This window comes from Sus scrofa, chromosome 18 (assembly GCF_054392235.1).
Source record: "Sus scrofa isolate SSC_HxYL_T2T_F1_AM1 chromosome 18, Sscrofa_HxYL_maternal_Yorkshire_Landrace_v2.0, whole genome shotgun sequence".
Taxonomy (NCBI): domain Eukaryota; kingdom Metazoa; phylum Chordata; class Mammalia; order Artiodactyla; family Suidae; genus Sus; species Sus scrofa.
The window spans coordinates 11,024,148-11,049,453 of NC_139400.1; the positions used below are offsets into that span (position 1 = coordinate 11,024,148).

The following is a 25,306-nucleotide window of genomic DNA, read 5'->3' on the forward strand; positions in this document are numbered from 1 at the left end:
GTCTGTGTTCAGAGCGGCCCCGCCTTCCCTTGTGTGAATTTGTTACAATTTTATTTATTCATTCCCCACGGGAGGACGTGGCAGTTGTTTCTAGTCTTTTTGCTGTTGTGAACTGTTCTGCTGTTAACATTTTTGCACATTTTTCTTGGGCACAAGGCCCCGCAGGGCAACGGGGACACGGCATGCAGACACTCAACGTCACAGAGTAATAGCAGATGGCTTTCCGAAGGGGTGTGTCCGGGTGTGCTCCATGGCCTTTTGGTCCCTGTGCTCTCTGAGCTCTGGTCTGTCAGAAACCTTCACTTTCATTAATTCGGTGCGCGTGGAATGGAATCGCACTGTGTTCTTGGTTTACGCCGACTGGATGACTAGTGAGATCAAATAGCTTTCCAAGGGTTGCTTGGATTTTCTTTATATACCTTCAGTGGTTAAGAAAACTTTCTTCCTTTTTTTTTTTTTTTTTTTGTCTTTTTGCCTTCTTCTAGGGCCGCCCCCCAGGCATATGGAGGTTCCCAGGCTAGGGGTCTCATCGGAGCCGTAGCCACCGGTCTACACCACAGCCACAGCAACGCAGGATCCGAGCCATGTCTGCAACCTACACCACAGCTCACGGCAACACTGGATCCTTCACCCACTGGGCAAGGCCAGGGATCGAACCGGCAACCTCATGGTTCCTGGGCGGATTCGATAACCCCTGCGCCACGACGGGAACTCCCCTTCCTTTCTAATTCTTGTGACTTCAGTGTGTTTTCATTTCAGTCGTGTGCTGGCTCTAATTGCCGACACGGTGTTGAGTTAGAGCAGCGGTGGTGGCCACCAGGTCTCTGTCTGCCTTTACGGGAGCGTTCCTTCCAGTGTTTTCCTGGGAAGCAGTATGTTCATGGTAGGTATTTTATCCACAGCCTTCACCAGGTTAAAGAAGGATCCTTCTCTTCCTCGCTTGGATGGTGTTTATTTATGGCAAAGGCGTTTTCTCCAGCGATTGAGATGAGCCTGTGGTCGTCTGATGATACGGTGTACGAAATTTATGGATTTTTGGTATTAAAACACTCCTGGATTTCCGAAATAAATGACACTCGGCCATGACCCACCGTTGGATCTGCTTTCCTAAAATTCTGCTTGGGCTTTGGGTTATGTATTCATGAATAAGGTTGGTCTTGTCTAAACTTGATTTCAAGTTGATACCGGCCTCGTGGAATAAGGAAGGCCTTGCTCTTTCATTCCCGGGAAGAACAAAATTGCATAAGAATGGGTTGATCTCTTTCCCGAAAAAATTGTAGAACTCACTTGGAAAACCCAACCTTCCTTTTTTTTCCTTCCTGGGAAAATTCTTTACCCCTGCTTTGGTTTCTTTCATAATAAAAAAGATACTTCAGGAATTCTGTTTATTTTTGAGTTATTACGAATTACAAAGAGTTTATCCCTTTGTCCAAGTTTTCACATTTTGGGGGATTAAGTTATTTAAGTAATTATATCTGGCATAATGCCCCTTTTATGACGAATCTTACTTGGTTGCGGCTTTGCCTTTTTTTCTTTATCGATTTTTCCAGAAGTCTGCCCCTTGCTCTCTCCCGAGAACCAAGCTGTACTCTGTGGTTGGCCTTCAGCTTGCTGGAGATGAAAGGGGGGGTCACTGGTGTTGGGGATCAAAGCCCCAGGAGCGATTGGGACATTTATGGGGCCTGCCACGTGTCCCACGTGTTCAGCCTGCCAGTCGCGGGGACCTTCTCACCAAAGCAAGAAACGGCCGAACCGACCGAAATCCAGGATTTTCTCGGCAGGATCGAGTGCTGGGGGCTGCGGGCTTCCGGCCCCGTCTCTGCTTCCAGGGGCGATGCATCTGGAAACGCAAGCAGGGTATTTGCAGTTCAACCGCTTGGCTGGCAGAGAGGCCTGGGGACATCACGAAGGCTGCCGGGGAGGAGACCCCGAGCAGAACGTTCAGGCCGACCCTGGGCTCGAACGTCTTTCTCGCCACGTGTCCTGAAGGCAGAGACGAGGCTTCGGGGGTCGCGTCCCATCTTTTCCATCAATTAGGTTGAACTCTCGGAGTATTTTTCTGTGTTCACTTGGAAGAGAGCGTCCACTCTGTGTCTGGGACCAGAAACTAACATCAACCCTAAGAGCGAACAGGGAGAGACCAGATGGTCGGGGGTCCTTGGCGGATGCGCCCACGGGGAAGAGATGCGTCCCCTATGAGCCACATAGAACCCAATTTTCTTTCGGAAGTCTCCTAGCATTTTTTCAGGCCCTAAGGTAGGAGAATTTGGAGTTCCCAAGTAAATGACAGTAAGAGTTTGTGGGGGAGGCAGGGGGAGAGGTCACTCGAGGTGTCCCCGTCCTGTAAGGACACCTCCAGCGAGTTGTGCAGGTTCTGCTGACCTGGTGCCAGCATCCCCCAGGGGCTCTCTCCTCGGGCTCCTTGTGTGATTATCTAGAAGGATGCTTTTCCAGCAAGTGACCGGGCGGCACACGGCTAGATTCTTCCTCACTGTCCTTGGCTGCTTGGCGCCTCGTGGGTCCTGGGGCAGGTATGTGGGCTGTTGCTCTGGCTCTGGGATTTTCCTTGAGAGCAATTCTTCTTGCCTGGCAACGTTTAGAGTCACTTCCCCGAGCCAGCCCAGCAGACACACCTGCTCGCTGCTGTGACGTGGCAAAGGCTCAGTGTCTGGCCACAGCCTTGGTGACTCCCCCCATGGTGCAGGAAAGCACTCCCCCCCCGCCCTTCTTTCTTTTCTTTCTTCTTTCTCTTTTTCTCCTTAGGGAGACCTGCCATGATGCTCCTACTTGCCCGAGACAGAACTCTTCAAAATGCCACGCGTAACGCCTGCCTCTGTTCCTTCACCTTGGGTGATGTTGCTTAATCCTTTGTTCCAAGGAAAACATTAGCAGATGTTGTCATGCGGATGCTACAGGCCTGCCTTGCTTAAAACTAATTATAGATCAATAAATCATGGGGCGAATTGTAAAATAATGATAAAATAACTTACCATAGTGTTCCTTTAAATACTGATGACACCGGACGTAATTTCCCAGACTGGTGTTTTCCTCTCCTCCTGAGTGTGGCGTAAAGCCTCGGTAGCGGTTCTAGAGGCAATGCCACATCCTATCTGGGTGGCTGTCAAGGGTCCCATTTGCTGGGTGCTGCGCTGCCGCCGTCCGGCTCTGGAAGGGGCCTTGGGAAGGAGGGCTCTTGCATCTATTTCAGTGTTCGGCCCTCTTGGACGACCGCCCTTAGGTCAGGCAAATGCATGGGCCCCAGAAGGGGCCAGACACAGCCGATGTGGAAGGTTCGGGTCCCAGGGTGACGGGACATGAGGCCTCAACCTTCAGAGTCAGAACTTAACACGTGCCAAGAGTCTTTTTGGAAGAACGCGGCGCCTCTAGTTTTTTTTTGTTTTGTTTTGTTTTTTTTTTTTTTTTGTCTTTTTGCTATTTCTTTGGGCCGCTCCCGCGGCATATGGAGGTTCCCAAGCTAGGGGTCAAATCGGAGCTGTAGCCACTGGCCTACGCCAGAGCCACAGCAACGCGGGATCCGAGCCGCGTCTGCAACCTACACCACAGCTCACGGCAACGCCGGATCGTTAACCCACTGAGCAAGGGCAGGGACCGAACCCGCAACCTCATGGTTCCTAGTCGGATTCGTTAACCACTGCGCCACGATGGGAACTCCAAGGCGCCTCTAGTTTAAAGAAGCCCAGTTATTTTCTGTAGGAGGCGAGAGCAAACGTTCTTTGGAGTTTGCACGTGGTGAGTGTGAGTGGGGAGCCGTGGGCAGGTGCAGGACGGGAGGCCCCCTGCTTCCAGGAGGCAGAGCAGGGACCCTGAGCCCATGCGTGGACTTCTTCCCGGAGGACAGAGGCCGGTGCTCTGCGGCTGGGCTTGACTGTCACCTAAGGGCTGTGTCCCCATCCCACAGCCAGTGGATGGGACAGGCCCCTGGCGTTTGGGGCACAGTAACGCAGGGTGGGTTAGACGAGTCCCAGCCGGCGTGTGTGACTAGGTTTCCATAGTCCCTTTAGAGCTGACGTCACAGGACTGACTGCACCGGAGCCACTGAACGGGCGGCCCCCTCAAGGCAGGTCCTGGGAGCTTAGCTTGGAAAATCGCTTAATTCCATAACAAAGTTGTAAGAAGAAAGTGTCCCTTATCTTTCGCCCTGATCGATTCCAAACTAAATATATGCTTTCCTTTTTGCCTGAGGCCACGTTCACATTTTGCCGAAAATGAACCCTGTTCCCGTGACTAAGCCAGGCATGGTCAGGACATCGACAATGTTGTCCAGCCGTCACCTCTGTCTGGTTCCAGAACTTCTTCTTCATCCCCAAAGGGAAGAAAAGCCCACGCCCCCAGGCGGTGACTCCCTCCCCCGCCTCCCCCCAGACCCCAGACCCAGCAGCCCGCTGTCTGTCTTCACAGGTTTGCCTGAGCTGGAAGCTTTCCCCAAAACGGACGTGCACCATATGTGACCTTGCCAAGGTCTTCTGTCCCCTAGCAGTGTGTTTCGAAGCCTCACGCAGGTGTGGGCACGAGTGCTTCCCCCCTTTTCATAGCTGAATCCCATTGCGTGGCGTGGAATGACCGCATCGCTCTCGTGTTAGCTGTCGGGGGGCGTTTGGGTCGTTTCCCAGACCTCCGGCTCCTGTGAGCGATGCCGCTGTGAACCTGCGGGTTCCGGCATCTGTTTGCATCTCGGTTTTCGGTTTTCGCTGCTTTGGGGTGAATACTTAGACGTGGAATTGGCGAGTCATCGGGCAGTTTCTACGTTGAACGCTTGCTTTGGGGCGCCGTCAGGCTTTTGCACTGTGGCCCAGCCGTCTTGCATCGCCACCAGCTCTGCCTAAGGTTCCAGCCTCTCTGCATCCAAGCCTGGGGCGGGGGGTTGGCTCCCAGTCGGGAGGCCTGAGGGTGACGGGGAAGCCGGCACGACCTCTGTGAGCCCTGACGTCTTTCCCACAGCCTGAAACCCGTGAGGTCATCATGGCTGAGACGGTCTCATTTCCAATTGCCAAGAAAATGCTTGCAGCCATCCTGACTCTTCCCTCACAGAAAATAACCGCAGCCAGACCTTAGAGTTGAATGGAAGGGGACCAAAAGGTCCGTTTCCAGATCGATTTATAATTAAGCTAGAAGAGCAAGAATTGAGGGAGTTCCCTGGTGGCACAGCAGGTTTAGGATCTGGCATTGTCACTGCTGTGGCTCGGGTTGCTGCTGTGGTGCCAGTTTGATCCCCCGGATGTGGCCAAAAAGAAAAAAAAAGAACAAAAAACCATAGGAATTGCGCATCCATTCTGTCTAGAAGAAAGTGAAAAGCATTTCACAGAGAAGGCGGGCACGCGGGCTGGGCCAACGGGCAAGATTTCCGGGGCTCGAGCCCCCTGGTGCATCACCCAAGCTGTTCTTTATTACCCCGGAGAGGCTCGCTGGCTGCGGGTCCACGGCTGAGGGAGCTTTAAAGCCACAGAGAAGCACAAGCGACGTCATCAAAGGAGCTGAAGACGCCGAGGTCTTCCCGCAGGGCGGGCAGTGAGCCCCGGGTGACCCTTGCTGTGGGCTGGCTTTTCCCGAAGTGGGTGGCTCTGCACGTGGGGGCGGGAGGGAGGGAAAGGCCTTGATTGCGCGCAGCGCTGGCAATTGTGTGTTGGACTTGACCACGGCCTGAGGTCCCCGGGGCCGTGGGGTGTGGAGGAGACAGGGGGCCTTTGGGGAGAGTAGACCCGTGTGTGGATTTTTTGCTGCCACGTGCACTTTGGAGTCAAAATCTCATTTCCCTCCCCGTCCACCTGGTCCAGGGAGACAGGGCAGTGGTGGCAGCAGTGAACTGGTTTCCTTGGAGAGAAAGAAGGTGGGCATCACCCTGCCGTCTGGGGAGGGCGAGGTGGGCCCAGGGGGATATGAGTCCACTGGGCGAGGCCCACACACGGGGACTGTGGGGGACCGTGCCTGTGGCCGGCTGGGCGTTCTGGGAGTCAGCACCCGCCCTGCGGCTCTGCGTTCTCCTGGTCCTTCTCTCCAGCCCTTGCTCGTCCCTGTCTCTGGCCTCTTCTGGCCGTCAGGCAGCGATTAGAGCCCTGAGCCAGCACAGCGCCCTGCCCCTGCCCTCGGAGTCCAGGGAGGCCGCAGCGAGGCCCCTGGGATGGCGCCGGGGCTGCGGGGGCAGGGCCTGCCGCTGGAAGCAGGGAGGAGCGGCTCGTGGTCCAGTCTTCACGGAGGAGTCTGTCCTGACAGCCCAGCCGAGGGAGGGGATGGCGTTCTGGAAAGACAGACGGGCGTGCCAAGCCAGGGGAACAGGGAGGGCCACCTGGTGCCCGAGACGGTCAGGCCTGCCTCTCCCCTAAGGGTGTCACAGGTGGCAGCCGAGCTGGGAAGGCGCAGGGGAGGGGATGTCCCTTGGCCATCGGACACCCTGCCCCGTAAGTGCTCCCTCTGGTCCTCGCGACCCCCTTTCCGGGGATGAGGGGGCCGAGGTCTGGCGAGGTTGGAGGTCTGGTTAGTGGTCGACGTGGCTGAGTGCAGAGTCCTGCAGACTTCAGACTGTCCCCTGTGCAGGTGGCCCCGCTGCAGTGGCGTGTGCCATGGCTGAGGTCAAGTTCATTGGGCTGCCAGGTTCACTGGAGTGATGCCATCAGGCGCTGTGTGGAGACACGCAGATCACCGTGTCTGGCGTCTGCCGAGTGTCCTGCCTGGGCGGTGAGAGGTTCTGGTCCCGGTGTGGGGGACCCGGTCAGGCCAGGCTTGGATGCCAGTTCTGCCGAGGCTGAGCTTGGATGCCAGTTCTGCCGAGGCTGGGCTTGGATGCCAGTTCTGCCGAGGCTGGGCTTGGATGCCAGTTCTGCTGAGACCTGGACTGTCTGGCCTCAGTTTCCTCCTCTTTCAAATGAAGGCCATACCAGTGTCTGCGGGAGTCTGTAGACACGACCAGGCACATGCGGGTGACGGAGCCACTGTCAGTAGATATTATTGCCCTGGACACGGGGTAAAACGTGCAGCGTGGGAGCCTGTGGAATGCCTCCTGTACTGCAAAAGCCCACCGTCGGCTTGGGAAGATGGCATAGCTTTCCAAAAATGCCAGTAGAAACTGTCCCTGGAGATGCCCCAGGGATGGCGGAAGGCCGCTCCCCACGTTCCTGGAGGTGGCGGGAAACACACCTGGAGACACGGGGTGGTGTGGATGGCAGATGCGGGACCTGAGCAGGTGTGAGCTTGTGAGAGGAGGGTGGCGCATATTCTGGGAAGGGAGAAATCGGAGGGTGGATGTGCCCAGGCGTGAGCGCTTATGGTCTGTTGGGGCCGCCTCCGTGCCAGCCTGACTGGGGGCGCTGGGCTTGTGCCGAAGGACGACCAGTGACCGGGTGGGAGAAGCGACACTGACAGGAGGTGTGAGGAGGGTGTCTCTTAAGCCAGAGGGTGCGCTGGGGCAGTTAGCGTGGAAGCTGTTGGAGAGGCTGAAGACAAGGGGGTGTTAGACGAGGGATGACACAGGTGAAGGAAGCCCTGTGCGTTCAGCCTCGACCCTGCAAGCGCAGTGACTCACCGCCGAGAGTGGCCAGCGTGGCTCTTGGGCGCGCGAGCCTGGCTGACCCTGAGCTGCCCCTTGCAGGGGGAGGCTCTGGCGTCCCGTGCATTTCCATGGCTCCATGGACGAAAGCTTGTGTTTTGGGAAGTAGAAGTAAGCTCGACTCTGAGGGTTTTTTTTTTTGTTTTTTTGCTTTTATCTCCCTGATTTTTTTCCTTTACTTTCGGCCCTGCCGGTGACACGTGGCAGTTCTTGGGCCAGGGATCGAACCCGTGCAGCAGGAAGGACGACGCTGGGTCCTTAACCTGCTGTGCCACTGGGGGACTCCCCTGTCTCCCTGATTATTTTGAATCGCCAGGCCCACTTTAGATCGGGAACTTTGGAGCAGGTCACACCCTGTTCCCTCAATAGCAGTGTTTGCTTGGGGAAGTTCCAGTTTGGGCTACGCGTTTCGATGACAGAGCCCTTTCACCAGCATCCTGGCTTGGAAAATGCTTTTATGATTTAAAAATATTTGCATATGGAAAGAGGTAGTACCAGTTAACCTGTGGCAGGAACTCAGTGTTGACGTGAACACATACCTGCTCCAATTTAAGATCATTGTTGGCGGAATAATTTCCAAGTTTATTTTCAGACCGTATTTGTTTTGAGTCGCACGTTAGGATTTAATGCGATGAAAGACAACTGTTGGGTTTTTTAGCATTTTCACCGTTACAGCTAACAAAGGGGAGTACCACCCGGCAGGCGGAACCACCTTTCTCTGTGCGGGCACCAGATGGCGCCCTGTCGCAGGTTCTTAAGACATTAATTTATTTTACAAATGACTTTGGGAATCGTAGCTGCTGGGCGTCTAGGCTCAGCAGATCTTGTTTAGTGTTTCAGACAGTGAAGAGAGGTTTAGAGATTGTCTTTAGTGCTTTTTCCAGTCTTTGCCCCAGCAGCTGTCCTGGTGGACAGGCTCGCTACCCTCCCAAGGCTTGGTTTTCAAGGGAGGTGGGGGAAGGCAGCGGTGCCCGGGCTGTTCTGGGCAAAATGTCAACGGCTTTGCCCCACCGCCTTTCCAGTTTCCTGTTCTGTTCATCCCTTCTGCCTGCAGAAAAGTGATTTTCTGAGAGTAATTTATACTACAGTGTTAGTGGTTTATCTCGGTAGGGGAATCGGTGCAGAGAACCGCGTTTGAAGCAGAGGATCGAATTGCTCCTAGATTATCAGCGCTCAGTGACAAACCAGCTCAGAAAATATGTTCAAGATTCACACGGACTCTCGCCCCTAGCCTCACCCGGATTCTTTTGATCTGGATACATAATAAAAACATATGTCATTTAGCACGATAAATACATTTTGCTCAAGGCAACTTTGGTTTTCCGTGTTTTCACAAGAAGATGATAACTAAGAATGGCCCCCATGGGTTTGCAATTAAGGGGAAAATGGTTTTGGAAGCTTGATTTGAAGGCTGAGAGGAACTGTGTCAAATGGAACAGGAAAAGACATCTGAATATCCAAGGAACGCTCTAATTGATGTATTTGAATCTTAAAACACTGTTTACCATCGTCGCTAATGCAGATATAATATATACTGCTGAGGCTTCAAACGCAGAGGGTAAGTTCCATTGTTGAAATTACAGCTTCTGTTGTACATTCTTTCAGGTTATCCTTTATTTTTATAAAAATAGTCCTCTCGCCCAACATATATTTTGAGATTAAGGAGTGCCTTTTCCCTCTCAGAGGAGACTGTTTCTCACCCCCAGTTCTTAAACCAGCTGCATGGACGGGATGAGGAGAGGAGGCAGCCCCTCCCTCTGGCCCTTCACTCAGGAAGATGCCTCCGAGCACCTACTGTGTGCAGGCCCCAGGCAAGGGTCGGTGATGAGAAAGAAGAGATGAATGCTTTCGGGCATGGGGTGTGCTGAGTGGGGGGTAGAGGGTGGGCGATCCTTTGGAAGTGGATGCGGCAGAACGTGGTGGTCTGTCAGAAACAGGGCAGGGGCGTCCACGGCTTCCTCTCTCTCCTGGGTTGTACAAGCCCCAAGGAGAAGGTGAGCCACACGTGGGTGGTGGAGCCCTGCTCCTTCTGTTTCTTCCATATCCACTCTTGGCCCCATTGGACACAGGGGGTGTTTCCAGGATGCCCTGCCCCTGCCTGTCCTTATCCTGAAGTTAGTTAACAGTAGGGTATCTAGGAGTTCCCTGGTGGCCCAGTGGGCTCAGGACCCGGCGTCACTGCTGTGCCTTGGGTTTGCTCCCTAGCCTGGGAATTTCCGCAGGCTGTGGGCATGGCCAAAAAGGAGCAGTGCTACTACTAATAATTGTTTAAATTGCAGACAGCGCTGGAATTAATAGCAAGAAAAGTGAACTTAGACAAATGGTGATGGGAAAGTGACGTCAAAGGAACTTGCGTATTAATTAACGTTCAAAGAGATGCCACGTGTTTAACGTGTCTCCTACCACATCACTTGATGTTTATTGACTCGGTCGGTCATCCAGGAGTACTGATCATAGCCCGTGTTCACCCTGGGCTAGGTCCTCTCTGGACTGCAAACTCCCTACCCCAAGGCATCTGCCCCTTGGCAGCCCCTCGGCCTTGGCCTTGTCAGTAGAGACCAGGCATGTGAGTACCCGGAGTGGTTCTGGGCACATAGTAGGAGCTTAGTTCAATTAGTTCCCTTCCTTTGTAAGCAGGTAACAGGCTGGTTACGGGGACAAAAGACAAATGTGGTGACAGAGGCATCCACTCGGTTCCCACCTGTCAGCGGAGCAGCTCCTGGGATGGGCGTCCCAAACCAGGTGTCCGCTTCTTTTCTGCCTTATCCTCTTTCTCATGCCTTTCAGGACACGGGTGTTGGTTTGTAAAGCTTCTGACAGTGAGAGCCAGTGGGTCCTGGCTCTGTGGCGGGAGGTGATGAGTGACAGCCAAGAAGGGTTGACTTTTTCTCAGCTAAGAGCAGAGGGGAAGGGGAGAAGACAACCGGCCGTGTCGCAGGAGGCATTTGGCCGCTTCGTGTTGATGGCCTGCTGGGCGCTGTTTTCTTAAGGGTGCGGGAAGGAGGGAGCACACGCGGAAGTCCTCTGCGCCTCCTCCCGTCCCCACTCCCCCCCCCGCCCCGTCCCCCGTCCCCGCGTCCCCCCATCCCGGCTGCCCGCCCGGCCCTCATCTCCCAGTGCGGGTGTTAGAATGAACCTCAGATGTCTCACTGGGCTGACCTCCAGCCCAAGCACCTCAGGGTGACAGAGATTATGGACTTTGATCCAGGTGTCGTGGAGTCCTGTTTGCTGCCCACCTGCCCCCGAAGCGGCCGGGACAGAGCTGCGCACGCGTGGAGGACGCACGCTGAGCGGCGTGGGAGGAAGGAGCCGCGAGTGGGCGGGACTCAGGGATGGGCGGGGTCTCCTTCGGCCCTTAGCCATCCGCCCTTGTTGGCACCTTGACCCGCTGCTAAGGAGCACGTCGCCATGGGAACGTGATCAGGCCCGGATGGCGAGGATGTCTCCCTGAGGTCCTGCAGGGTCTCGCGACGCGTGCCCGCCGGCCCTGGGCTCTGGCGATGGGCACATTCACTGGATCTGGGTGTGGGGGCCACTCCTCAGCAGGGAGAGGCGCCCCTGTATCTTAGGAAACAGCCCGTCTAGGAGCATCCATGGCCAGATGCTTAGTCCCCATCAGAGCAGGACCCACGTTGAGAGTAACCATCTTTGTTTCCTTTGTGAGCTGGAAGGGGCGGGAGAAGGGTCGATTGTTGCTGAGTCCTGCAGTTTTTCTGTTCGGCCATCAATGAGTCCGACTTTCCCCCCAGCCTCTGCCACTTGAAGAATTCCAACCATTCCAGGCAGGAAAACCCACTTCAACTCCTAAGCTACAAACAACAAAGAGACACAAAAAGTAGCCCTCAGAACTGAGAGAAAGGAAGGCATTTGCATGTTGTCCTTCTCTTGTGGGTACGAAGGATTTAATTCTAATTACTAATTTACGGTAGGAACTCAGGGCTCACTCTGTTTCCCCTCCTGCCATTTGCACAAGGCAACTACAGTTTATTTGTCATAACAAAATTTCATTTCAGGAGCAACTGTAGAGAATATTTTTTTTTGTTTCATGTATGGGGATTTAGTCCTTACAATGAGTCTCGTGAATGGGCTTAGATAACATCCACAGGGGTAGCTTTTGTCTCAGAGATGGTAGGAATAATAAAATGTAGTCACCACTAAATTATGTCATGGGCTGAAGTAGATTTTACCATTAATTGGATCTAGGCCCTCTGACCTTTTTGCAGGAAGCAAACTAAAGGTATAATAATTTTTATAAAGATGAGCTTTCTGTACTTCCAGTAATTAAAAAAAAAAAACACTGAAATAATTTCTGGACAGTGAAAGATCGCTGACTTTATTGTTCTTGAAATGAATACGGTTCGGTTTTCAGGTCTGTCACTTTCTTTCTCTTTCTCCCTCCGTCTCCTCCCTGCCCGACCCCACTTTCCAGGTGAGAATGATACAGGCAGGTGAACTCAAAGGTAACAGAAATCGAATTGAATCAAATTTAGATTTCAACTAATACAGTTTTTAAAACTATCTCCTTCAGCTTCTTGCCCAGAATGCCAAGCCAAATAGAAGCCAAACCAACATTTATTTATGTCTTTTCGGGCCGCACCTGTGGCTTATGGACAGTCCGGGCTAGGAGTTGAATTGGAGCTGCAACTGCAGGTCTGCGCCACAGCCGCAGCAATGCGGGATCTGAGCCACATCTGCAACCTCTGCTGCAGCTTGTGGCAACGCTGTTTCTTTAACCCACTGAGCAAGGCCAGGGATCGAACCCGCATCCTCACGGACACTGTCGGATTCTCAACCCACTGAGCCACACAGGAACTCCCCAAACCGATGTTTGCCAAAACTAGAGGTGTACCTTCAGTAGCATTGTTTTTGGCTTCGGAGGCTCACTGCTTTGTATAAGATTTATAAACCTCTGAAACTAAAATACTTGAAAACTCTTAAAAAAAATCAAAAGTTCCAAATAGGCTTTTGAGATCATATGGCCTGGCCTAACCAGGAGGATGTCCACACAGGTCTGAGCTGGTTGATTTCAGATTCCAGGTTCTTCTATTATTATTATTTTTATTTTGAGTGCTGTCTGCTTCTCATGGTCTTTGTCCAGTCACCGGCAGGGCCACTCTTGTTCTTCCAAGCTCTATTAAACAGAGTGAGTCGGTTCAAGATATTTTATTATTTTCTAACTGAGGTTTTGTGAGTCGACTGAACGGATACAAGCTTTGGGGCGTACCTGCCGCCATCATGATGCAAAGATGGGGCCGAGTCTCCTGCGTTTACACCCGGATGACCTGGTCGAACGTGGGGTATGACAGTAACGCACAGCAGCTTAGTAACTGTTGGTGATGGTTTAGCGCCTAAGACCACGTGGAAGGCTGTCAGGACATGGCTTCGCTGCTGAGTTGGGCAGTTTTCCGCCCTCAGGGATGCGTGGCCTCTCGCCGCTTCCAGAGTCCCAGCCCATCCCTACGCCCCATCCTGCCCTCTGCAGAGTGGGAACAACCTGGCAAAACGGATCAGTTACTTGTTCAGTGATCTTTTGTATTTACAGATTTAGATGACATCACCAAACCCTTTGACCCTGAGATGTGAAATCAGTGTCTTGAGAAATGGTGAGAGTGGGCGCTCTCACTTAGGACCGCCGCGAGGAAGGGTAGAATCACTTTGTCTTGCAGTGAAATAATGGTCCCCAGGCCTACACTTATAAACATGTATTTTTATGAAATAATTTCAAAGCCACAGGTGCATCTTTTTATAAGCCTTACCTGTGCAGCCGTGGAACGATACTTAGCAACATGTGCAGGTGTTGTTTTAAGTAAAGACACCCATACGTCTGCTGAACTGTCTGAGGTTTTGGGGCGTAAAGTCCAGCAGGTGCTGACCGCGTGGCTGGATGCTTTGTCCTGAGGCAGAGATGTGTGCTCTGTGAATGCAGTTATTAATGATGTGACAGACGTCTTGGAAAACACCCATTTCAGTGAGAAACTATTGTCAAAACCTTGTCCTAACAGGTTGGCTGCCAGGATGAAGCTCTGGGTGTATAATATTATGCTGGCAGGTATTTGTTGTAGCAGTAAAACATGAGAAAAGCAATCACTCCTTTAATCTCCATTCTTTTGGCTAGACCTTTATCACGATAATGTCGTTTACAGCTCGTGGTTTTTCTCATTCGGCTAGAACTTCCTTTTCCTCGTTTGCGTTGAGCAGGTTCAGAGATGGATTGTGCTAGCGGTTCAAAGGGTTTCACCTGATGACGGGGCGGGGGGGTTCTGGGAGGGAGCGGTCAGGGGCGAGTACCCGTGAGGAAGGCGGCAGAGTGGGCAAAGGATGGTTTGTTCCAGAAATCCTGCTGACCTTAAATAGCATTCTAGCTCTATCTTCTGGCTCCTCCAAATGAACAGACTTCACACAGCGCACAAAAGAGAGAACTAACCCTTTTTACAGAGAGAAGACTTCTCCAAGGAGGCGAGGCCGAGTCCAGCATCACAGGCCTGAGCCCCCAGGGACGCTCACGGGCGGCTGGCTGACCAGTGGGTCTGGGGAGGCGTCTGGCCCTTGAGGCTGAGCTGAGGGAACCGTGCGTGGGTCTCTCCTTCAGTGTCTCTTGCAGACGCCCAGTCCTGGGCCGAGAGCCACTGCTCTCATGTTCTCAGATAATCAGATTCTGCAGGTAACAGGAGCTTGGCTGCTTTGGAGAATAATTTGAGAGCAGCGTGTTTGTAGAGGCTTGGGAAGGAAGTCTCCTGAGCAGAAAGCACCCTTGTCTCTGTGCAGTGAGAACTGTCACCGTGGGCCCTGCCACACGCTGTCTGTCTCCCGTTTATCTCAGCTGCCCAGATTCTTACCTGTGCTCCTGGGGCTAGTGAGCTCATGTGTTATCACCCAGCAACGGAGGACCAAGCCTGAGGAAGCAAAATTCCAACTTTACCCAATGCCCTGACTTCTGCGAATGGAACCACCCAGAGACATTCACTTTGGGGCAGCAAGGCAGCATCTTTTGTGTTTCCTGCATCACAAGCTCCGGTGCTCCCCCACTGTCTCCGGGAAGCTCCGTCTGTCTCCCGGGTGTCTCTCTGTGTCTGCCTGTATCACCTGTGAAGACCGGGCCGCCTTCCCCGCACTGTCAACTTGATAAAACAGCAGCTTTGGTCTGAAGGGAGATAATCGGAGCTTATTCTGATTAAAAGGAAACCAAGTATTTTAAGTGGCTGGTGGGCGAGGGGGTCAGGTGCGGCCTCGGTATCTGATAGGTGGGTCTCAGCCGGTGTTGACAGCTGAGGTTTTAGGAGAAAATGCTGCAGAGTAAAGAATGCTCTGCTCTCCCAAACATCGGCCATTGTTTGAATATTCTCGGCGTTTTCAAGAGGGGTTTTCAAATGTGTGCAGACTTCAAACACGTAGTCCTTCCGTTCAGCTTTTTGAAGCCCCTGAAAGCTAGTGCAGCAGCCAGAGTTGGACTTTTTATTACAAAAATAACCTGCAGGGAAGATGGAAAGTGAGGGTGGTGTTCTTAGACTCCTTCTTATAGCAGAATTTGCTAAAGCCTCTTTAACACACACACACACACACACACGCGCGCGCGCACGCACGCGCATGTCACCTACCTGTGTACACACTCACACGCGTGCCCACGCATTTGTGAGCGTCATCGTGATACAGACATTTCTAGTACCTGTGGTCAATAGAGATCTTGTTGTTATAAAGCCGATTGCTACCTATGTTTTCTGTGCTTTATAGACAATATGGATTTTTTAAAACAACATCACATAAAGGAAAAACCCAGTATACCCAGATTAGTGTTTGAGGAAATGCCGTTCGGGTAAGAAAAGATTCCTTCCCCTTTATGTCAAAATCAAGCTTGACCCCTTCCTTCCTGAAGTAGGTGTCAGCCACCCACTGCGCTTCAGGCACCGTTCTGGGCGTTTTGCCGTAATAGGAGTTAAATTCTCATTCAAGGAGACAGATCATAAGAGAGCAGATGAGTATAGCACGCCAGACGTGCTAAGTGCCCTGGAGAAAATGAAGCCCGAGGGCGTGGGCTGGTGGGTCACGGCGGGGGCGGGGCCTCGTCGGGGGCGGGGTGGGGCGCCGTAGCCCCCTTGGGCTGACGTGACAGGCCCTGGGGGGCCACCACGGTGGGGAGGGCCAGCAGGGGACGTGGGGGAGGCTGGAGTGTCTCAGAGCCCCAAGTTCTAAGACGAGTTGGGGGCCACGGGAGGGTCTCGTGCAGAGGACGAATTGGCTCCGTCTGAGTCATGTTTAAAAAGCATTCCTCTGGCTTCTTTTTTTGTGGTAAAATACACATCACATCAGATTTACCTTTTTAACCATGTTCAGGTGAACCCTGGCATTAGGTGGATTCAGGTTTTGTGCAACCGTCAGCACCATCCTCTCCAGAACTTTCCATCCTCCCAAACTGAAACTGTCCCGTTCACCCCGACCCCCAGCCCCATCCTGCTTTCTGTCTGTGAATCCGACTCTGGGCACCTCTTTTAGGTCAAGTCAGGCAGCGTTTGTCCCTTTGTGTCTGATCTCTGTGAGCATAACGTCTTCGGGGTCACCCACGCCGTGGCCTGTGAGAACTTCCTTCCTTTTGGGGGCTGGATGGTGTTCCCGTGCTCTCTCCCTGTTGGCCCGATGCTGGATGTCGCTGGTCCCACTTTTCGGCTGCTGTGACCCTGGCCGTGCAGATTCCTGTTTGCCTTGCTTTCAGCGCTTCCGTGTGTGTCCTGGGAGCCGATGGCGGGACCCGGGGGCCTTTGTGGCCCAGCCTCTGACGGGCTGGCGCACCGTTTCCCACCAGCGGAGCCCACGGTTCTGACTTGTCTGCATCCTCCCCAACACTTGGGAGGTTCTGTGCTTTGATAACCTGGCTTCTGGGGCAGAAGTGCACACACACCCTTGGGAGCCCCGATGGTGGCCCCACAGGGAGGGTGCGGCCAGGGAGCTCCTGGGGTCCGTCCAGGTGTGTTTGCAGGTCAGATGGCGCGTGTTGCTGAGAGAAGGGCAGGTGTCACGCGGAGCCCAGGGGCCCTGGCCTGAGCAGCTGGCGGGAAGGGGTTTCCCTTCACTGAGGTGGGGGTCAGAGGTTCAGGGAGGAGCTAGAAGCAGAGGGCGCTGTACCTGGCTTCGGTGAACACAGACGGGGGAAGCTGTGCTGTGATTTGTGTTGCTGCTCTCATCCTGAGCCGTCGACTGTAACACTGACATCCACAAAGTACTGTGCACGACAGCGTTGGCCTCGTCTCCGGCCGGGAACCACCCCTGCCCTTGTTCCCCGAACCCCCCTTCCCGCCATCCTCTCCTGTCCCTGGGATGGCTCATCACGGCCTGGGGCCAGGGTCTCCCTGTGGCTCTCAGGGTGGCACTCCTTCCCCCCTGGATGCAAGAATTTCCCACCCAGCCGCACCGTGACGTCTGCCTTATATCATCTCAGCCTTCCGCCAGGAGCCGTTGACACTGGGCCCTTCAAGCTCTCAGGCCAAGGACGTGATGAGCGCTCATGTGCCGCCCTTTCAGACCTGAGGTGTCAGCTGCCAGTGACGTGGGAGTAGGAGGGACTGGTGGGGGCCTGGGTACCCATCCAGAGGCTGGTGGCCTCCTGTGGCCTGGGTCCTCCCGTGGCTGGAACCGTCTCCCTCCCCCACCCAGGCCCCCCTCCCCACTCCCCAGGCCTTGCTTCAGCTGTGTTCCAGTTTGGATTACATCCTGAGAGAAGAAAGTTCTAGACCACTCATCCCCCGTCTACCTGGGAGACTGCAGCTTTCAAGGAGCTTTTCAGGACCCGCCCCTCTGGAGGAGCTTATCTGGTCATTGTAATCTGTATGAACGTCCCCCTTCCCTGAAACCTTAAAAAAAAAAAAAAAATGACCTTTTGGTTTCTTTAGCAGTTTCCAGCCATGTGGGCATCTAACCACATCTCTTTGTGGGACGGTCTGGCCTCTCACCTGGGGGGTCAGTGTCTGGGGGCTGAAGCCGTCTCCCTGGCGTGTTCGTCCGCCTCGGTTTCCACGCAGTGGCAGGCAGACCAGAACACACTCGATAATCGCTCGAGGGACCAGCCTCCCTTTTCTCGCCCATCACACAGGAGGCTCTCAGACGTCCTTTTGCACAAACACGGGAGTCGTTACGAGACAAACTGTGCGAGGTACAGGTGGGCTCCGGGCACCTGGGTGACGGGGCCCCGTCTCTGCAGGTCAGCTGATGACAGTGCCGGGGTCCAGGCATGAAAACGGGACCGTCAGATGCTTTCGCTTGGTCCTCTTGGTCACGTGCTCACGTGGAGGGTGGAGGTCCAGCCTGGGACTGGACCTCAGAGCGGTCCGAATTAGGGAGAACATACAGAAAAACTCATTGTCCCAGGCCCCTTGAACCCACGCTCATGGTCAGCCCTCTGTGTGCACGAGGGAACCAGATTATTTCTATAAAGCATCACCTTTCACTCGGCACCCCACCTTCTCTGTGTGGGGACATGCTCTCGAGACGCCCCGACAGCTTTGTCTGTGCGATCTCCAGGTTGACCCCTGCTCTGTTGCATCTGTCCTTCAAGTTCAGTGGGTTTGGCTTTTCTGAATTGGTCAGAGGCCATCCCATCAGATGGGAAGAAAATCTAGGGCGTTCCCAGTTGTGGCTCAGTGGGTTAAAAACCTGACTGGTATCCATGAGGATGCAGGTTCCATCCCTGGCCTTGCTCAGTGGATTAAGGATCCGGCTTTGCTGAAAGCTGCAGTTACAGATCACAGATGGGGCTCAGATCTGGTGTTGCTGTGGCCGTGGCCCCAGCTGCAGCTCCAGTTCAACCCCTAGCCCGGGAACTTCCATGTGCTGCAGGTGCGGCCCTAAAAAGAAAGAAGAAAGAAGAAGAAAAAAATCCGAACACTTGGTGGGCAGAATCCTTGATGTCGCTTCATTCCGTTCTAAGCCTGGGAGGTGGAGAAGGCATTTTCTCCACCTTTCTGGACCCCACGGGACCCAGGTAGGGCTGGCTCTCATAGGTGCTCCAGTTTTCTGAATGAAGGGGTGCCGTGGGTGTCGGGCGGCGCCCAGCTCTCTACCTGCAGCCTGGCAGGTAGACATGTCTTCTGTGGTTACCAAGGCAGGTTACTCTTCAGGAAGAATTTCCTTCAAATGTCTCCTCGCCTCCTGGAAATTCTGTACACTGCCTGTAACCCACCAGGGATCAAATTCAAGCCGAAAGTCATCCTAGCGTCTGAATAGAGTTCGGCAGGTCCTATTTAGTAACCTCCCTTTACAAAGCAATTTTCTTTCTAAGTGAGAAACAAAACCAGAATTCTAACCCTGCGTTAAACCTGAGCAAACAGCGGGGAGCACGGTGGATTCTGGCAGCTGGAACTAGGGAGAGGCCCAGCCCTGAGCAAATGGGGTACAAGAGACCGCCTTTGATGCCCTGGCCTCCCGAGGTCCCGCCTGCCCGGCTCCGGGCCCCTCGCAGTCACCTGTGAACTTCAAAGCTGCGCCCGCACCCACCGCCGGCTCCACCCAGACGGAGCGCGCAGCGCTGCTGCACTCGTGCTCCGAGCCGCGGCGGCAATTTGTTCTCGCTGCCTCGACTTTGAACTGGGTATCTCAGGTTTCTCTCTGTGTCACTGGCTTTGAACTTCAGTGCCTCCGTGCCTGAATTATCTCTTTACAGCGGCGCCCTGAGACCTGCCAGAGGGCCTCCCACATTCCAGGCCCTCACCTGCCTGGGCTCCAAGCCTCCCCTGTCCCTGTCACCTCCATAAAGACCGGGGCTCTCGGACGTGTTTGGGACACTTCCTGGAAGTGACCTCTTGGCGGAGGTCGTCTGGCTTGGGCAGAAGAAGCAGGGGAAGGCGGAGCCGGGAGAGCCAGCCGAGGCCCGCACTCGGCCCTCGGATCCCGGGGCTCCTCTTCACCCAGCCCCAGAGGACCTCGCGCAGCTCCCTGTCCTTTCAGGCCTCAGTGGCTTTCCGTCACGGCCCCTTCGTCCCTTTTCCTGATCGACCTCAAGGTATCTGACCAACCAGCTGGCACCCGCTTTCCTAAGCGGAATGCTTCCCGAATAGCGGGTGTTCCCTGGTCTGGCTTCCTCCCCGACGGGTCTTTGCACAGAGAAAGCGGTTTGGCTCATCTTCCGTCCTTTTCAAATCATAGGCACCCAGGGCCTACCTCTTCTTCTTCTTCTTCTTTTTTTTTTTTTTTTTTTTTGCATTTGGCCTAAAATTTTTTTATTATTTTTAATTTATTATTTGTTATTTTTAAACTATTTTTGATTTTTTTATTACTCAATGCATTCATTACATTTGTAGTTGGGGTTGTGGGATGGAAATCCTATAAAACTGGATTGTGATGATCGCTGCACAACTGCAAATGTAACTACCTGTTGCTCGGTATGAGATGCACGCAGGGCGAGAGCTTTAATTACCGAAACGAGAAAAAGTAAATGTCACGGCAGCGGGTGAATGAAACCGAAATGAACAGTCATCTCGGTTTTTCTCCTGCTGATCCCAGAAATTTCACCTCGAAGCCAAGATGTAAGCAGGAGCTCAGACTTCTGGGGGGAGACGTGGGCCTTCCCTCACTGTACCGACGAGGAGGCCCGCTGCCAGTCTGTGTGTTCCAGGTGGTGGCCGCAGCCCCGGGGAGGGAGCAGGGGCGGGGCCTCTGTGGGTGGCTCTCCCGCCCTGCCTGTAGGCGCCCGTCCGGCCCTGTCCCTTTGTCCCCTCTGTGAATCTTCACTCTGGGCCCCTGGTCACTAGACCTTGATCTGGCCCCGGACGGAGACCTTGTCTGGCCCACCGAGGTCCTGGCCCCTCGAGTCATGCCTGCCCTGGCATCAGCACTGCGTCTGTGCTGGGTGACCGACTGGCTTCTGTGAGCACATCCCGAGCTTGCTGTTTCTTCTTCCTGGAAACTTCTTTGTCTTGTTACTTTTTCTTCCTACCGTGACTTCTCCCCAGGCAGGCCTTGCTTCCTCTCTCTCTCCTCTGGCCCCTGCAGTCAGGGTCGCAGTTGTTCTGACACCCCCCAGCTAAAGTGCCTGCGTCCCCGGGCGGACACCACGTCCTCCCTTATCCTCACCCCACCGCATCCCTGCCGCCCGCCCAGCCCCGCGGGGCCACCTGCTCTGAGAGACTCGGATGGGCAGCTGCCTGTCCCTTTTCATGTCCTGAGTCCTTTTTCCTACAACACGTACAAGTGTCTCCAGGCTCAGCTCTCACTCAGCTGCGTCCTGCTGTCCCCCCACGGGCGCTCGGGCTGATTCCGGGGCACCTCCTCCCTCCTCAGCCTTGCGGCTACCTGTCCACTTTGGGGGCTCGGTCCCTCAGCCCTCACCGCCCGTCACGATGTGGCTTTGTGACATGGAAACACATACTCCTTAAGACAGATTCGAGAGCACAAAGCTGGGTGGGCCCCTCGCGCACCACACCCACACGTCTGCAGCAGGTGACGCTGCCCCGTCGAGAGCTGGGGTCCGAAGCAGCAGCTGTAGGAGCCCAAACTGGATGCCTCCAGCTTTCCTTTGTTAAGTTAGGAGGGAAGGCTCTCGGCGGGCACTCAGTGTCTTGCTTGTCGTGTCCTGTCTTTAAAAGGCATTTCTCAGTAGGGCCTGCTGCCTCGGGCAGGGCGGCTATGGGGGTCCCAGCTCTGTGGGGGTGGGAAGCTCGAGCGTGTGTGTACGTGTGTTCATGGGGTGGCCCCTGGGCCCGGAGCCAGAAGCCAGATGTCCAGACCCTGGACGAGGGGTGCAGGCCTGGCACCCAGCATGGGCTCCTGTCACCAGGCCAGCCGGACCTGCCCATGGGTCTTCAGCAGTGGAAACTCATGTGGGCCCAGGGTCGTGCTCACCATGGGGGACCACCAGCAGGACCCCCCCCCCCCCCGCCCGCCTCTCGTTTGGAGAGCTGTCAGCTGCACCTCTGCACACGCTGCCACTGGCCCTTCCCTGACCGGCTCCCGGGGCTTCCATTTCAGCCTCTGGCTCCTGCTCCTGCTGTTTTCCTCTCTGGACACTCCCAGGGCATTTAGAACACATAGGATGCACTTAAATGTCACCCCCAACATGCAGACCCCCCCCAAATCACAGTTGCATCGAGAAAGTTCTGCTGGGGTTCCCACCACCTCCCATTAGCTGCCCCTACACTTTAATGAGGGTGGCACCGTTTATACGCGGTAATCACTTTGGGTCGTTTCACTGTCCCGGCTTTGGATCAACGATGGCAGAGCAGGCTCTCTGACCCGTTGCCCCCAAATGGATCTTCTAGACATTGGGCTGAATCTTCCCGTTGCCGCGGCACCGTGAGGTAGCGGGCAGCTCCCTCCGTCACTCAGCATTTTAATGTGACCAGAGCGCTTGACACCAGAACACCAGGCTCTCTGCCCTCATGTTTATTTGATCATCGTGGGCCATTAAAAAGATGGATTGGATTTAGGCCCCCGAGCCCATAAACGCTGGGCTAGCCTCTCCCTCGCTGCCCCGTTGGCAGCAGAGAGCCTGATGCTGAGTGCCACACGGATGCAGCTTGGCGTGGCTTCCTGGCGGAGTCCCCTGGGGCCAGGACCCACCTGCAGGAGAGACGTTGGGAGGCGGAGGCTAAGCCCTGTCGTCAGCCCACTTTTGTCCCTGGAAGGTTGCTTGGCTTCACTGAGCCTCAGTTTTCCTCATCTGTGCTATGGCACAGCCGGACCCATGCCCGAGACCCACATAAGCTAGAGTAGAGGCTGGTATTTGGGCAGGGTGCTCACTGAGGGTGCCGGTCTGCAGGCCGCTGGGTCTCCATGTCCACGTGGCTTCTGTAGGCGGACGTCCCGCTGAGCCAAGTGCCAGGATGAGGCCCAGCTCCCAGACAACATGGCCCCCCCGGGAAAGGCACCTGCTCTATTCAGCCACCTCACGTCAGTGGCCTGGGGACAGTCAGGGGCGACTGGAGTTGTCAGTTCTTTCACCTTCTTTACTCAATGGTGTGTGAAACTCAGCTCCCCTAAAGGGGTCGGTCTCCAGATCCTGAGATCACAGGTACTGTGTGTTCATGTTAGGATTTCTGAGATGGTTTCGTGGATCCAGTGAGTCAGAGTCAAAAGTGGAGTTGGGGAGTTCCTGCCATGGTGCAGCTGGTTAAGAACCTTACTGCAGTGGCTCAGGTCACTGCAGAGCTGTGGGTTCTGTCCTCGGCCTGGTGCAGTGGGTTAAAGGATCTGGCGTCACCACAGCTGTGGGGTAGGTTGTAGGTGCGGCTTGGATTCAGTCCCTGGGCCGGGAACTTCCAGAAGTCTTGGAGCGGCCATAAAGCAAGGAGTTCGACTCCCCCAGAGCAGCCTGACTCATCCGCAGAAAGCCGTTGGCTGCTGCTTGAGCTTGCTGTGAAGGGGACCCACACGGGGCTTGGGTCCTGGCAAAACCCAGGTTCCAGGATCCAGTGAGAAAATGCCGGCTTTGGAAGAGCTGATATTGTTATCTTTTTTTTTGTCTTTTTGCCTTTTCTAGGGCCGCTCCTGCAGCATATGGAGGTTCCCAGGCTAGGGGTTGAATCAGAGCTGTAGCCACCGGCCTACACCACAGCCACAGCAACACGGGATCCAAGCCGCATCTGCAACCATATACCACAGCTCACGGCCATGCCGGATCCTTCACCCCCTGAGCAAGGCCAGGGATTGAACCCACACCCTCATGGTTCCTAGTCGGATTCGTGAACCACTGCGCCACGACGGGAACTGTTGGAAGAGCTGATGTTTTTAAAGCTTCGTGGTGACTGGTGAGAACAACCAGGACTTGTTGAAGTTCTTGATTTTGCTGCATATAATAGTGTGTTGATGGAGTTAATTGGGGAGGGCAGCAATCTTTTGGGGAGCTTACACCCTCCAGAGGACTTCGTTTGGTCTAGATTTGAGGTCATATTTAGACATACGCTGAAGTGGTGCCGTCCCCTCCTGTGGGACCTGGAAGGAGCTCCTGGCCACGAGAGTGACGTGGCTGCTGGATCTGTTCACCCCAATGACAGCCTAAGTTAGCGCACGCAGAGATGTGTCACAAAGTGTGACCTGATACAACGTGGGAGAGCAGAGGGAGCGAGGCCGGGAGGGAGGGCCAGCCGAGCACAGATCTCCCGGCCCGCCCTGCTGCCGTCACAGTGGCCCCTTGTCCCGCAGGGTCGCCTGGAGAGGACATCTCATATGCGCCTTACAGGTTTAACTAAGGATAAGAGCGGTGGAAACACAGAGACGGTAGGGCTTTCACGCCGTGCAAATTAAGGATACGCTTTCTAGAATCACAAGAAGTTGTAGAAACTAAAAAAAAATACTAGCCGGCATCTGAGTTCATTCTTGCCTTCAAAAAACCCAAGCCATCTGCTGCTAAATAGATAGATAACAGAATCTGAGCCATAAGGACGGACACAGAACACTGGTAATGGCAGGAGCCTCGGTTCATGTTCAGATGGTTGAAAGGCTATATCAGCATCTTAGCAAAGTCTCCGTGCCTGTGGGATGCACACAAAACACGGAGAAGGGAGCGGTTTCCTGATGGTGTGAGGTGCTCGGTTTTTCGTTAGGCAAGTGCAGAAGCAGCAGGAAACAACTCCCTTAACTGCATTCTCACGTAGGCGCCTGCAGCCTGGAGCCGGTCGGTCCAGGGGGTGAAGGGAGGGGGCCTTCTGCCCCCCTGGGCCTCGGGGTTAAGCTGTGCCCCAGCTCCTCACACCTGCTCCCTAAGGAGCTTCTGAAGAAGGGCAGAGCCAGGAAGGCGTGAGCGAGGCTTTTCCAGCCACGTTGGAGACGGCCCACGGGGACCTCAGGCCTTGCCCTTGTAGGATGATGCGCTTTTGGGGCGCTCCCACCCAGGGCAGGGTCCCTGCTCCCACCTGCACCCGCGGGGCGGCAGTTTCCCATGTGCAGGGGAGCGAGCTAGAGCCGCCTGGTCTCAGCAGATGCAGGGACCTAGAGCCGAGGTGATAAAACGCACCAGGAGAGAGGCCTGGAGGTGGCCTCGCCACTCTGACTTCCTCGCTCGGCCGCCTGCCTTCTCCTGGGGACCTCCTCTTCCTGCGGACGTCCGCTGGGCAGGGGCCTTCCTGCCTGATGTTTGCAGGCACTGGGACAGCCCTAATTCACACCTGCCCTGCCTCCCTCGCCCGGCGGGCCGGTTGCCTGCGGTTTCCCGGAATCCCTCGCTGTCGTCGTTTCTAACTCGGGCCCTTTTCTCTCTTGGCTGCGGTGCTGCCCCGCCTCCTCTGACCACCCGGCCTGGGAGCCGCTCCGGGCGCTTCTTCGCCACCCACACCCCTGGTTCCCTTCTGGGAGTGACTGGGCGGCTTTTCTGCTGGCCCCGCGCTGCCCTGCAGCTCTTTGCTGGCCCGGCATTCCTGCTATAATTCCAGCTCCCGGAGTTTGGAGAATTTGGTTTATGCCTCTCCTTCAGCCCCAGGGTGCTGTGTGCTGAGTGAGGGCTCTAAAGCCTGTACCGATGGTTGTTGCTAGAAAGAAGGATTCGCCCGGATTTATTTAGTGATGTATGCTGGAAACAGCCACCTTCAAGGGACTGTCCGCAGGCCCGTGGCCTCTCTCCATCTCTCTCTGTCTCTGTCTGTCTCTCTCTCACCCACCCTGAACGCCTGTGTCCTTCAGCCTGCTGAGGGACTTTTAGGACTCAGAGATGTCCCTTGTCCGCAGGCTCGAGTCGTGCTTTAAACGCCTCGAAGCTCTGCACGTTGAGTCCCCGCTGCTGCGTTCCGCTGGGTAACCTCAGTGTTGACGCCTGTGCTGCTCCAGAGTGTCCTGGGC

General features: G+C 54.7%; 1 long non-coding RNA gene across 5 annotated transcripts in view; it reads left to right on the plus strand.

Annotated features, from left to right (window-relative positions):
• The window catches only part of LOC102166684 (uncharacterized), a 411,372-nt gene that overhangs the window by 116,400 nt on the left and 269,666 nt on the right, over window positions 1–25,306 (plus strand). Inside the window, exon 11 of one of the 5 annotated variants that reach the window (XR_014833424.1) lies at window positions 903–1,379. The exons of the other annotated variants lie outside the window; for them this stretch is intronic. This is a non-coding gene — a long non-coding RNA (uncharacterized LOC102166684). Of the gene's footprint in view, window positions 1–902; window positions 1,380–25,306 lie in introns of those variants that run through there. 5 annotated transcript variants of the gene reach the window in all.